Source organism: Bombus vosnesenskii, unplaced genomic scaffold (assembly GCF_011952255.1).
Source record: "Bombus vosnesenskii isolate JDL3184/JDL3185 unplaced genomic scaffold, Bvos_JDL3184-5_v1.1 scf7180000013353, whole genome shotgun sequence".
Lineage (NCBI taxonomy): Eukaryota > Metazoa > Arthropoda > Insecta > Hymenoptera > Apidae > Bombus > Bombus vosnesenskii.
Window position 1 is genome coordinate 216,154 of NW_022882989.1, and position 16,243 is coordinate 232,396.

Consider the following 16,243-nt stretch of genomic DNA (forward strand, 5'->3'; position numbering starts at 1 on the left):
TTCATTTTGTTTAAATTTTGAGATTTGCGCTGACATTGGAACAGTCTCGGTCCTCTCTTCACTGTTAGAGACTAGAAGTCATCCTTTTTATCGAGGTTACGTCGATCGTCGTCTCATACGCTTTGTATTCTTATTCACGCATGACATTTAAGCAGCTGCCTACGAACCCCAAACTTTCTTCCTGCGTAGATGACGCCACTTCAAATAAGAGATGATTGGCGTCGTCCCACCTAGGAATGCAGCTATGATAACCGACCTAAAGCATTCGGCATTCGGCATTCGGCATTCGGCATTCGGCATTCGGCATTCGGCATTCGGCATTAGACTTTCTACACCGACTTTGCGTCGGCTTATTGTTTCCCAACGGTTGGTTCCCATCAATTTTGGCAAACAATAGCAGTATATATACTTCCAAGGAACTTCAAAATGAAACTCAATTTGTGACAATCGAGTCAATGTATATATGTAGCCTTACTATTCTAATTACTCTATTCCAAATTTGCTAAATAAAATTGCTCTACGAAATACAACGAGTGTCTTTCACTTAATAACAATGTGTCGTATTAAATGCATGTCACTTCAGAAACGATGTGTGACGGATGAGATATCATTTATAAGCAAAAGATACAAATAAAAATATTGACAATTGAGGGATATTCACTATCTAATTTATTCCAAATATATACTAATATTGGCACGACTAATAATGTACAAAGGAAGTAAGAGGTCACGCAAAGCAATAACTCGCGAAGATCGAATTCTGTACCATATTTTGAAAGCTGATCGTCACGAAATTCTTGAACAAATTCGTAGTATTGAAGTTGAGCTGTATAAACATTACGGACTATATTAAATTTATTCGACTTACTACATTATAAATTTAATTTAACTACATTTTTCAAACCACAAGAAAAGAAACCATATCTGAAATTTACTGGAATATTGGATTTTGGAAAATTGATCGATAGTCGTTTCCCCACGTGAAACGCAATTCAATGTCCGACAATGGTCTAACGATGGAGTTTTCTACAAAATCTATACAACAAAAGCCAATTATAAGAGGTTCGAAAAACTCGATAAGACAGTAAAATAGAATTATACAGGGCATCCTGGAATTTAGCGTACAAATTTTACCAGTGTGTTCTATAGGTGAAAGTAAGAATAAAACGTTACGCAGTAAAAAGTCCAAAAATGCTTCCTTAAAAACCTATAAAGAAAATATAAAACGTAAAGCTAAATATATACATATAAGTACTTATTTATTTATTTAATTATTATTATATACTTATTGTATATTTATGGGTACAACTTCTATGGTACAAAGAAGAAAGGAAGTTACGATAATGAATAACGGATGTACAACAAAGAAAAAAAACGAAAATAAAAAATATAAATAAGAAAAAAGACAGATGAAGAGAATCAAACTATAATAACACGTTAAGAATTAAATAATTGTAACTGATCGCCTTAACTTATAGCAAGAGCCAGAGAAGAGATCAACTCGTTCGGAAATACTATTTGCATAGTTGCATATTGTGGTGACGAGGTCACAAAATCTGAGATCACGCGAGAAAAAGTCAACTCGCAAAGCTAGAATATTACAAGAGCAATTGTTAAGAGTAAAGAAATTGGGCAAGTATTGAAATTAATAAGTTGAACTAACAAAGGACTGTCAATGTGATTATTAAAGATAATAAATGAAAAAAGGGTTGGATCTCACTTTAGGGAAGCAAAACTTATTGACTTTTCTATGTTCAATTTTGTAGTTTTTTATGCGTAAAATCTGAAAGTCTAATTCTGAGTTGAAGAATCCCATGCTTCGTCCAATGACACCGCACAGATAACATCTGATTAGTCTGCATAGATGGGCAATCACATAACTTCCGCTTACTTTATTCAAAAATGTACTGTCTTCGGATTTTTTCATTAACGATGCCATTAAATCGATATCGTTATAACGGAAAAAACGCCACCATAGTGTGGGAATCGCTGTGAGAATCCACAGGGGATCAGTAAATTCATCGTCTTGGAAGAATTCTGTCGCCCTCATCCAATCTTTAGCTGGCCGTCAATTGGATTCTATTTTCTGTGTATGCGTATCATCAGGAGCTGCGATTAAACTCGCCAAAAACTAGTTTGTACTAACGTAACAATTTGTAGTAATATTACAGCCTACTAGCCTAAATTAAAACCAATTTCGTTAACCTACAAATTACACGATATGATTGATTGTTTTACGTTGGTATCCCTCTGCAGCCAGTATAGCGATGAAGAAAGTATAAGTGAGAATACTCCGGCCACATTGGAAACGTCAGTTCTGCCCGAGCAGCCGAGCTAAACGGACGTGTAAAACAGTGCCTCGAAGAAAGTGCGGCAAGTGGGGAAAAGAAAGTTACGAACGACAACGCCCATAGTCAAATGGTGGAAATCCGTGTCCTCTACTAAGAAGATTATTATTAAATGTAAAATGCAACAACACATCCCACCGATAAAAATAATAAGTAAAGATGAAACATACTACATAAACAAAGTTACAAACATATCAAAACCAAGCCAATCACTAAACGAAGAACAGGAGTGCTCAGCTACAAACGAAATTGAAATAGAACCAGTACAAAACAATGACGAGAATAAAACCAATAACGAACTAACCCACCAGGATGAAAGCTGGAAGGTGGCAAGTTACAATAAAAAACGCAAAATAACACCAAACATAAACGTTAGGAAAGCTATAGAAGCAGAAAAGCAACAATGGCTACAAGAAATTACACTCCAAAACTCCTTCAGCGCAACTCAGAAGAGAAAGAAACAGACCCAGCAGGAAAACCAATCACCCACATCGCCAAACCACTACCAATTTACATTGAAGCCCAAATAATAGACCCCCTCATTAAACTACTGAATAACACGACAGGAAAAGAAAATTACAGTATAAAACAATTAAAACAAAACCAGGTAAAAGTACAAACGAACACCCCAGAAACTTTCACAAAAGTGACAAAAGCACTAAAAAAAAAAAAAAAAACACCGGATATCACGCAGCTCAAAACTGATAAAAGTTACAAAGCAGATAAAACCCCAAAAACAAATACAAATAACATATGCGAGAAACTAGCTAAAATTGGGCATCAGGTAAGAGCAATAAACAACATAACCAGGCACGATACTAAACAACCATTACCGCTATTCCTAATAGAACTCGAACCTAAAAATAATAACAAAGAAATTTTTGAAATTAAAAAGGTTCTAAACAAAAGAGTAACAGTGGAGCCACGTAGATATAAAAAAGATATACCGCAATGCATACGGTGTCAGCAATATGGACACACAAAAAATTACTGCAACAGAAACCCGGCGTGTGTCAAATGCGCAGAAAAGCACCTAACAATAAACTGTCCATACATAGGAAAAATAAATGAAGTAAAATGCTACAACTGCAATGGAAACCACCCAGCTAGCTAGAAAGGCTGTGTAGTCAGAAAACAACTGCAACGTAAACTGTTTCCGCCGCTTCGAAACGGGGCACACAATAACTTTCACGCGCAACAGAATAGCACAGAAACTGAGACAACACCAAATCTACAGCACGTAATGAACAATAACCACAGTAACACCAACACCGTTGGTAGTCGAAGCTACGCGCAAGTAGTTAACCAATCGCCGCCCTTAGACAACCAAAATCAGAACAATAACAACTACGACACTACAGAAAGGAAGGAACTGCTTAAACAATCCATAAAAAACACCGAAATGCTAACAAAAATGATAAGTGAACAAAACGCAGTTCTTAGACAGCAAACGCAACAAATCACAGTCATGTTACAACTTCTTACAAACATGCTAAGCAAAAAATAAAAACGGACACGCTGAAAATAGCAGCCTGGAACTCAAACGGCCTACAACAACGGGTCCTAGAAACTAAAACATTCCTGTATAACAACAATATCGACATATTACTTGTTTCAGAAACACACTTCACTCCAACAAGCTACATGAAAATGATAATAAGAAACGATATCAAACATCACTTACACAGCCAAGTAAGAAAGAAATATACCCAAGTAACAACCATTACAGTACAAACTAGCAGCATCCACTTCCAGTTGTCAGCAGTATATGTACCACCGCGACACAAAATGACAACACAAATGTGGGAAGAGTACTTTCAATACTTAGGTGACAAGTATATCGCAGCGGGAGACTACAATGCAAAGCACACGCTGTGAGGATCAAGAATTACCACACCTCCAGGTAGAACCCTGGAAAAATACATTAGAAACAACAACCTCAATATATTATCCACAGGAAGACCGACATACTGGCCGACAGACCTGAGCAAAATTCCTGACCTACTCGACTTTGCAGTTACAAAGGGACTAAACGCAAATAAACTAAATATAGCACCCAGCTTCGAGCTTAGCCCCGATCATACACCCATAATAATTACATACAGAAACAAACCAATATTTTATAGCAATCCAGAGATACTATGCAACAAAACCAATAAATGGCAAACTTTTAAAGAAATAATCGAGAGCAAAACCAACTGCAACATCCCATTGAAAACACCCGAACACATCGAACAGGCAGTAACAGCACTGACAGAAACTACCCAAGAAGCAGCATGGGCAACCACTATACCTGAATCAACCAACAGACAAACAAAAATAATTCCACCAGACATACTTGAAAAAATTAGAGAAAAAAGAAAAGCGAAAGCAAAATGGCAAAAACATAGAACACGAGAAAACAAAAAACACCTAAACAAACTTGCAAAGGAAATAAAAAACAAAATAAAAGAGCGCAACAATAACGAATTCACAAAATTCTCCTAGGACTACTCCCTATGGAATGCCATGAAAAGAATAAAGAAGCCAATAAAACTAGACCCAGCAATCAGAAAAGCAGACAACACATGGGCAAGAAGCAACGAAGAGCGAGCTGAAGAGTTTTCCAAGCACCTGTACAACACATTTATACCACATAATGTCAACAACAGCAACCCCAAATGCCATACGGACAAGGATGCGCAAACCACTAGAACCTCGACTGACAAACACTACACCACACCTAAAACAACAGCACAAGAAATTAGAAACATAATCGAGAAAACAAAAAATAATAAAATACCAGGAATCGACCTAATTAATGGTAAAGTCTTGAAAAACCTTCCGCCAAAAGCGATAAGACTAACTACAATAATATTCAATGCAATACTAAGAATTCAATACTTTCCTAAACTATGGAAACTGGCACAGATCATAATGTTATTTAGGTAACATGTTAATTAGGTAATGTTATTTAGGTGGTTTAGGCCAGGCAAAGACCCATACCAAACTACATCTTACAGACCAATATCACTACTTCCTGTGTTTTCTAAAATACTGGAGAAAATAATATACGACCGCATAAAACCAATAATAGAGAAGGAAAAATTAATACCAGACTACCAATTTGGATTCAGAAACAGACACTCCACTATAGAGCAAATGCACAGGCTCATTTATGGACATAGAGAAAGCATTTGACAAAATAAACCACGAAAGCCTACTACAAACAATCAGGAAACAATTTCCGGAGCAAATATAACAATTGCTAAAATCTTACTTAAGCAGCAGAACCTTCGTAATAAAAATCAAGGACACATACTCCGAAGTCAAAGACATCAAGGCAGGGGTTTCGCAAGGAAGCGTCTTAGGACCAGTACTGTACACACTATACACAGCCAACATACCAACAACTACCAATAGCAAAATACTGACATTCGCGGACGGCACAGCTGTACTAGTCAGGCACACTAACCCAGAAACAGCAGTCAAATTACTACAAGAACATATCACAAAAATAGAAAAAAATATGTGGCTGCAAGATAAAGAAATAGAAGCAAGCCCCGATAAATGCAACCACATTACATTCACACTACGAAAACAGACACCACCAAACATCCCACTGAACGGCACGCACATACCGCAAACAAGGCAAGTCAAATACCTAGGACTCCACCTGGAAACACAACTCACATGGAAACAGCATACTAAATCAATAATAGACAAAATACAGACAACAAGGAGACAAATGCATTGGCTAACAAGTCGAAAATCCAAATTAAGCATAGAAAATAAATTAAAAATATACAAAACGATCATAAAACCAATCTGGACGTACGGAATACCACTGTGGGGGACAGCAGCAATGAGCCATATAAACAAAATAGAGACAATACAAACTAAAATTCTTAGAACAATAGTAAACGCCCCATGGTACGTTAGAAACGAGGACATACGGAAGGACCTGGGAATACCAACGGTCAAAAAGGAAATTAACAGATACACAGGAAAATACAAAGAAAGAATAGGAACACATCCAAACCGGCTAGCTGTGGAAACGATCAACACCTCAAACATGGATAGAAGACTGAAAAGGAAACACCCAGCAGACCTCACAAAGGACACGACCTAACAAATACGAAGATGGTATCCCGCTGGGGGTCCCACCCACATGATAATCAAACAGCTAGAAAATTCTACCTAATGCCCAAACTGGACAAATTGTGAATGTAAAGAATAAAAAAAAAAAACATTGGAAAAGCTATTACCTGTAGACCTTGAATGATGTCAGAGCGAAATTGCGAACACATGTAAAATACGTCTGACTCAACCTAACCCATGTGCAGCCAGTAACTCCACCAACTCGACTCACTGGAGGAAGCATGGATTTGGCTTCTTGGAATGGCCATTTGGCTTCTGCCAATACCCTATATAAAATAAAATACCCTAAAAATGCTCACTTTTACATATTCATAATTTTTTAACCACTAGTCTCCGCAACTCCAAACCTGCATTTTCGGATTTTACGCATTGAAAATTACAGGATTGCGCATAAAAAGTTAATAATTTTTGGTCTCCTAAAGCAAAGTTCAGCCAAAAAAGAATATCAGCAACTTTTCTTCGGTTCTACAGTGTTAGCATATTCAATGTGCGGAGTGCAGAGTCATAGTCGTAGTTTCGACTCTGGATTCAACAACTAAATGCACGTAATGCAAATGACAGGAAATTATGTTTCCTTCTTTCGATAAGTTGAATATATTTGAACTGATAAAGAGATCATATGATGTAAGCATATTCCAAGTGAGGTATAAATAATGAATTATAGAGAGTATTCAGTGTAAAAGCGTTTCGGAAATCCTTACAGAATTGAAAGATAAATCCAAGGGACCTGTTTGCTCTGTTGATATTAGTGGTATGCTTGGTGTAGGATAATCGCTCATCATAGACGACGCTCAGATCTCTCAGACAATTTATCGTAGATAGCTGAGAATCATTAAGTATGTATGGATACAGAATTTTATTCTTATTACGCGACTTTTTCATCGCGTGGCAGTTTGGTATATGTAAATACAGTTTGTTGCAAGTGGACCAATTAGAAAGCTTATCAAGGCCGTCTAGTAATTCAAGTGAGTCGGAGTGATAGGTAATTACCTATCCTCATGAACAATTTAAGGTTGCCCGCAAATGGCAGAGGTTTAGCCTCATAAATTAGATCAGGTAGGTGGTTGATAACAATGATACAGAGTACTTGGTCTAGGCGGGAGCCTTCCTGATCAGGCAAGAACTTATGTGCATTTCGAAGTCTCGTCCGCCTTTATCAATGGAGACTTGATATCGATGTGCTATTCAATTTATTGCACATATATGTATAGACCGATTCCTGTAACAATTTTGTCTCACTTTTGAATCTGAAAAGAAATAGTGTATGTTTGCCGTCGTATAGTAGAATCATGCACGAAAGCAATAAATATATCAACGTGTGTTGTGAAAAGTAGCACGTTTCATTCGTTCTTAGAAAGATTCAAACAAAGATATTATGAAATATTGATTACAAAATGCCTATGATACTAAGTCAACACATACCATGAACATTATGTACAATATCTTATCCCATATTAAACTAATTTTAAGAAAAAGAATATTGGCGTATATACGTGTTTGTCTCAATTCAAATTTTGTTACAACTTTTTAATGAAGCATTTATAGACCTTTTTCGTATGACAATACAAATGTGTGTATACAATAATATATATATATATATATGAACGTAGCCACGGTCACGGGATGAACGTTTTTACCTAACAGAGAAGTGCCAATATTGTGGGACACACGTTGTATTAACAATCAAACCCCAGGCAGGAGCAATGTCAGCTCTACGCGGGTCTGCCTAGAAACTGCGGCTGGAATTTTGTTGGTATCCCCGGCCAACATGCAACGAACAAACGCGATCGTAAGAAAATTTCCATCAGTCTTTTATTCTTGCGATCACTTGGAGAGTTTGCACATCGTCTTTACGTGCATTATTATACCGAGCGTCACAGCAAACGTTACTTTGTGCTTCAAAATATATTCTACGTTTAACAAAGAGTTACCCCGTTGACCGTGGATTCGTTATTGAACCTAAGAACATTGTCACTAACATCTCGAGTGTCTAATCAGCACGGTTATTTGTCAAACTTTGTAAAAATCAATATTTATACTAGTAAATATAATCTCTAATAAATATAAATTGTAATATAAACCAGTAAATATAAATTGGTCAATTTCCATGTTGGTGGTTAGAGAAGGATGTTAGCCGCCCTTGAGGGAAGGTTGCTAGTGAGAAGCGTCGTTCGTGAAAAAAATAGATTTCCCCTATCTTCCCGTAGTTGGGACAAAGACTGTTTGTCTGAAGGACTTTAGTTAACTAAATCTTGAGATTTGTAACGGGTCCTCAGGCTAGCTGAACGTGTACTGTGGAGATGCGTCGACACCTGGTAATCATCTTACCCGAAGAATAGGGTCTGCGTGTGGCGAGCCACGGGACAGAAACCGTTGGAATGTTTATTGTCGAGTGCCGCTACAACTATTTTTTTTTTAAGAAGAGCTATACAATTACTTCATACCTTTGTTAGGCAAAAACGTTCATCCCGTGACCGCGGCTACGTTCGGCGACTGGTTGTCGGCTCGAGGCCAAGCTCATTATCACAAATCTCGAACAAATACAATCGGATCGAAGGACGACAATTGTTTAATTACGCCTATGATAGAATCTAGATTACGATGTTAAGGGATTTTCCCGAAGTTCCAAAAGGGAAGAGCTCCGATGTCCTTTCATCGTAAGCTGCGCTTTGGGTGTAGATGTCGCTGCTGGGTACGGCCGCTTTTCTCTTCATTTTTTGTATCGTGGAAGAAAAATCGGACTTCGGTCGCCGGAATTCGAACCCGGGTTCCGAAACGTTCGCAACCTAAGGCGCTAACCACTGCGCTGCCGTCGTCCGACACTAGTTAGTGTCGAGTAGTGGTATTTGCTATTGAGTACCACCACACGCCTTTTTTCCACGATACTATATATATGTCGGGTTAAAATTGGAATTTTGGGTGCGTAACAACTCTTCGTGTGGATTAGCCATCGTTTCACAAAGCCGAGATTATATTTACACGTATATACAAGACTATCACAAAGCTTAACAAATAATAAGTCTAATGAATAATAAGTTTGATGAACAATGAAGTTAGTGAATAATAAATTGTACGAACAATTAAGTTTAACAGATAATAAGTCTAATGAATAATAAGTTTAACGAATAGTAAGTTTAATGAATAATGTGATTTACGAATAATAACGTTTAATGAACACTATTAACAATGTTTTTGGGTTCAAACGAATCCACGGTCAACGGGATAACTCTTTACCAAGCGTAAACTAATCTTAGGCGCAAAATACGATTGTTGAAAATGCTCGATGTGTCACTCTCCAAGGCATTCGCACGAATGCCAGACTTGTGGAGATTTTTCTCGCTGTACGATTGCATTTTGTTTTCTATACTCGTTTGGAAGCATCGAGAAGGTTTCAAACACCCGTTGCTAGGCAGCCTCTGCCTGAAGTCTGATACACACTCGTTGGAAGCATCGAGAAAGTTCCAAACGCCGTTGCTAGGCAGTTTCTGCCTGGAGTTTGATTATTAATACAATGTATGTCCCATTGTATCGGCATCTCCGAGGCAACATCACACGTGGCTAGGCCCGCTCCTGAGGACGCATGCCGCCACAACCACATTTCTCGGAAAACCCTTACAACCACTGCAGACCTCCGTTAGGCAAAACGTCCATCCCGTGACCGTGGCTACGTTCGGCGACCAATTATCACCTCGAACCCAATCTCGCTATCACAAATCTTGAACAATTACAGCTATGATAAAATCTACGCTAGAGTACTAGAGGATGTTCCCAAAATTTCCAAGGAAAGGCTTCGGCTTTCCTTTCATCTCCGACATATCATATATATATATATAATGCACAAGTCGCTGATATATGCATATAATGCACAAGTCACTGATACGGTTATCAACGTCCAGCACAAACCGCTGTACCTAGAAGTGTGAAATTTGAATGGCATACTTCTTTTATGATTAGGCATGGGATGAGAAAGGAATTTTGGAAATATGGACACTAAAGGAGTAGAAAGGAGGTAAATTCATTTTTCAAGGATACCCATATTCCACAAATTGCTAACGTCGGGGACTTGAAATTCGGCATAAAAACTTCTCATTAAAAATAAATAAACACGTGTTTGAGCGTTTTTCGAAATTCAATCCTTACTGAAGTGAAAAAGGCGTAAGCTGTATATATATACCGTATATAATACCGTATCTGTATATCCAAAAGCTGGAGATTTGGGATTTGGCAAACATATTTACATCCTTATCAAAAATAAACAAACACGTATTTAAGCGTTTTTGAAAACTCAAATTCTAAATGGTGTTGAAACATAAATTGATAAGGATAATAAACATAAATTGTCATAAAACTAAATACTGTGCAGGTAAAGTGGCGGCCGGACGGCTAGTACATAAATATATTAAATCAAGTTTTCTTACCATTTGCAAACACTGAAATGTTAAACATTTCAAAAGCATATAAGCGAACGAACCATTGTTCTATGCAATTAGCTTCACCATGGCATTCTCTCTTCGTCAGTTTCCAGATCTTAGTCCAATCGAAATATTACAAATTGATGTAAATGAACATATTAAAGATAAAAGAAATAAAAGATTTAAATACAGTTCACACCATTATTGAGGAAAAACGAAATGTTTAATCGATCGTTATTAACGCTTAATCGAATTCAAATCACGTCGTTACGATAAGATTGCATTTGCCAAATAGAAAGAGCAACTCGATGTTATTAAAACGTTTACTGCGGTGACTTTTTCAAGAATTTTCCTATTTAGCGGTACGAGACTATTATAACCCCATTCGCATTTCAACATATACTTAGTATTGCACTTTTGTATTTAAAAAATTTGTATAGTAGTATCTGTTGATAACGAGAAGCATTGTTCCATTCTTAGCGATACGGGATAAATAATCCCTGTACAACAGCCCGGTACGTCTTTTGCATTATAGTACAACTAAGTTCCGTAGAATTTTTCACTATATTATGTTACTTTACTATACAAAGGTTCAATTATTATTTATTAGTATTTATATCGTTGCGAAGTGTAGAAAAATGACTGAAATATTAACTTCGCAAATAGGGGAAGACCACTGAAAAAGAAGCCGCCCAGGAGGTAGGTTCGTTACGGGATCTATATGTCCCGCACCGCAGTGAACGTATTAACAACATTTTGTATTCAATTATTTAAATAATTTACCCTATATTAACACTAGGTTTGCGGGACCCGCCAATTTGACGGATTTCGAAGTTCGAAATGAAATATCTCAAAAACCATAGCACCAATTTTAACCATTTTGCATCGTAAATTAATCATTTCATCTATTTTAGAATTTATACACAAAATTATTTTTTCCCAGGCTTTCTAATTTTTGAAATCTGTATGTAATATACCTATCTCTACGGGACCTGTCGAATTGACGGAAAATACGCATTTTTCTCTAAAAAATCGATTTATTCAAATTAAGTCTAAAAGGAACAATATTTAAATAAATTATTAATAGATAAAAAGTCTTTTTTTAAATTATCACTAAAAAAATAACAATAACATTAACGGTACAGGGTAACCATATCTATTGAGCACATTTTTTGCAAATATACTGAATGTTGTTCGTGCATTTTCCGCATACGATCTTTTTGCAATATATACAATAATTATTACTTCTATTTTTTTTTGCAATAACCCACTTGGCAACTTTTTCGCACTTCTGACTTTGAAGGTGACAGAAATGAAGCGCCTGATCTTTGGCAAATGTTCCTCTTGTTTTCTCCAGCTAATTCCTCGGCTAAACAAAATATGAATTCCTTTCTGAATAATTTCGATCTGGTGCACTCTTTATATAATATCCACCCGTTTATCGCTGCCAAATCCAAAATATTGAAAAAGACTTGAAGGGGCCATCGGAAACTCCCGACTTTCACACTATTTCACATTCACATTTGGTCAACGACGTCCACACCAAACTTTGTTTTATTGTAAAAAGCAATGGTTTCTGGAGCACGTTTATAATTATCTTCTATTCATACACCTGTATGTTTGGTGCTTAGAAGGAGAACTTTTACTTTAGGTTTACTTTTATACACAGTAAGTGTGCAATTTTCTGATTTATATAAATCTGAGGAAAACAAAGTCATCTTGTCCTTTTTTTCCTTCGCTGGTTTTGCCAGTTCTCTTTTGTTCGACCGGATGGTCCCAACCAAAGTTGTTTTTTGTGCTAGCAATTTTTTAGCTAGCAGGATGCTCGTAAAGAAATTGTCTGCCGTTATATTTCTGCCTCGTTGTAAATATGGTTCGACTAATTTTAGTGTTACAAACTCGCTCAACGGTATTGAGCATCGAGTTTCATCTTTCCCCATATAAAGGAAACCATTCAAAATATACCTTGTTTGGACGTCAACTGCTAACCAAAATTTAATGCCAAATTTATGGGGCTTATTCGGCATATATCGTGTAAATCTGCACCGGGCTTTCGTTGGAAATAATTGCTCATCTATCGAAATATTTTCATATGGCTTATAACAAGTCTGGCTATTACTTATAAACCTGTTCCATATTTCGGAAAATGCAAAATGGTTAAAATTAATGCTATGGTTCTTGAGATATTTCATTTCGAACTTCGAAATCCGTCAAATTGGCGGGTCCCGCAAACCTAGTATTAATGTTATTGTAATTTTTTTAGTAATAATTAAAAAAAAAAGATTGTTTATTTATTAATAACTCATTCAAACGCGAAACCTAATATTGTTCCTTTTAGACTTAATTTGAATAAGTCGATTTTTTAAAGAAAAATGTGTATTTTCGTTTACCCGTCAATTTGACGGGTGCTCGTAGAGATAGGTATATACGAAACGCCCGTAAGCCTAGTGTTAAAAGTATTTCTGTGGTTTTAAGCAGCTGTCGACCATTTCAAAAACGCGATGCGACGAAATATTGCAAATATTTCTCATTTACTAGTAAGCACGATAAAGTTACATTAGTATCATATTACAAAAAGTCTAATACGTGCTACTAATATTATGTTACACGATGTTTAACATGTATGAATTTACTATGTTAAAAATGATGTTTACGAAACAACAATTGTATATATTTTCTAAATTAAAAAAATACTACGCGGAGGTAATGACCCCTCCCCCGCACCCCAGTTGCAGTTCTGTGAAATATTATACAGGTATATTGTACATTACAGAATAGTTATCGTTGCTTCACAAGCTTTAACTTGAAGTGTCGTCCAGTGTTCACTATTATTGCTCTTCAGATTCCGTTGCTGTATTGATACCTATATTATTAAGCAAGATTCTCTGTAATGTAAAATTATGAATGTACGAAAGTGTGTATTTGAGGGACGTAGTTGATATTGGTCGAGAATTTTACAGTTTTGTTAGCGCAAAGTGGAAACAAGGTTCATCGTTCATAATGAACGAATGTAAGTAAAATTATTTTCTTCCTATTTGTTATTTCTTAATTTCAAATTAAAAATTGCAGACATAGCTAATAACTTAATTGTTTCAATTTTTGCACTAATTGAACTTCAAAGTATGTAAGAATAAGTATTTTATTTAAATACCAATAACGTCTTGAGCATCTCAGATTGGCCAGAGTATTTCCTTTATTCTATCTTTATTCTATCTTTATTCTGTCCTACATATCTATATCCTCGGAATCGCTCTTCTTTTTACTTTAGCCTTAGGTATCTCATCTCTTTCATTCGATCCTCAGTCACTTGTTATTCACGTTTATCACATGTTAACTGTACTCTTACTTACGATATCACGAAGCATTAACTTACTTTTAATAAGATGACATTACGAAACCTCTGTTGTTTGGATAATAATTATAAGCAGTGGCGTATACGTATCCGGCTTTCGGATACCACACTCAAATAAGAGAGAGTTCGAATAATGAAGCATTAGAATGGGTGATCGGATAAGAAAGGAAAGCTTTAGTTAATTTTTATTTTATTTTGAGCGATAAAACCACCTCCAGATTCCATTGGTACTACGATTTACAGCCTTTGGTACAGTCTGCCAATTCATTCTAAGTATCTCTTAATTAATCAAATTAAATTTTGAACACCTGATACTTACAGTTAGGATAATAGTGCTTTTCTTGGAATAGTTAAAAAATAATTATATTAGTGTTAGTATCCGCTGCATTGAATTACTAGTAGATGTAAAGTAATCCTATGATTACTTTTATTTACGATTACTTAGGTTACTTTTATTTGGAAAGGAAATCTTAAGTTATATATACGTATATTGGCGCCATGTAAGTGACATGTGTCACATTTCTTAGTCATATTTTCACAAAAGAACAAAACAAAAAATGAATTTCGAAAATTATCTTTTCATCTTATCTGATTGATAATCGTCTAATTAATTTTTGTCTACTGGTTTGCCCACATAATGGTTGATAACGAAATTAAGTAGGTGTTCAAACGAAAACGGTGTAAATATTGTTAATTACATGGTAGACAAAAAGACATCATACGCTTGTAAGAATTCTCAGGTTGGATATTGTCTTGGAAATTGTTTGAAAAAACTTCATTACGATATGCGATGATTTAAAAATTTACATGTCTAATATTTAATAATTAATTAAGTTAAATAATAAAAAATAATTAATAATTATTTTTATTCGCCTTAATATTTTGTAGAACTTCATTTCTTTTATATATTTTTTATTACAACAAAATAATAGCCTCATTTGTGAAACAAATATGCATTACTTTTGGACGCATAAATTGCGTCATCTTTCACTGTATGAAATTAAATAAATTAATTATTAATCGACGATACTGCTGACACACCACATGTATTTAAACAGGACATATTAGAACGATAAATGAAATAGTGACCAGCGATGTCGATAATTAAAGAACGACATTTTTAATAACGAAAAAAGTATACGATATAAACTATTAAACAAAATAGAAAATACATAATGTAGAATAATTACTACTACGTATATACGTATATATGTATATCCGTAGATTCGATAATCAATATTCGTAGTTGTACTAACAAATTATCCAATCACATATTCATAATACGATTTTTTGTTTTAATTAAAATCGAATAGTATAGAATGTCCTTTTATATTTAACTGATAATTTATGTAGTTTTGCAGACTGCACAAATATGATTAAAACGGGGTAATACAAAATATTATTTTACAATTTAACTATCGAGTAATATTTCACATTATTTGCATTATTTGCATTATTTGCATTATTACATTACAATTCGACGCAAAAAGTATTGACGAAATGGTAGGGGAAATCGAGAGTACACTAGAGCCCCTCTTATCCGGACAACCATTATCCGAATAGTCTAATATCTGAACGTTCTATAATACGTACCTGTACCCACAATACCTACAATGTATTTATCCGAACATAATATTTCGGGTTACCTTGTTTCGGATGCCCTTTTCTGTTTTAAATGTGTCCATTTTTTATTAGCAGTGACATGTAATGTATTCTTTCCTTTATTCGATTGAGTGAATTCTGATTACAAGAGTTTGGTATGGAACTTGAATTGGATCGGTATGGCGCTTGAATTTCGATCGAAAAATTCGAAAGTGGTGTAAGTGGAATAGAAATCGCAAAAATATATGCAAAAAAAAATGTAACCCTATGCAGTTACTTATGTTGAAAAAATTATGTGACTCAACAGCAAAAACGATATGGGACACACATAAGTATTTAAAGAAACTACCAAGTAATCTTAATCTGTATTTGAATAAATGAGAAATTTC

At 35.4% G+C, this 16,243-nt stretch overlaps 1 protein-coding gene across 4 annotated transcripts in view; it reads left to right on the forward strand.

The window, feature by feature from the left end:
- LOC117237018 (EH domain-binding protein 1) overlaps window positions 1-16,243 on the forward strand; it is a 59,930-nt gene that overhangs the window by 32,846 nt on the left and 10,841 nt on the right. The window lies entirely within an intron of this gene.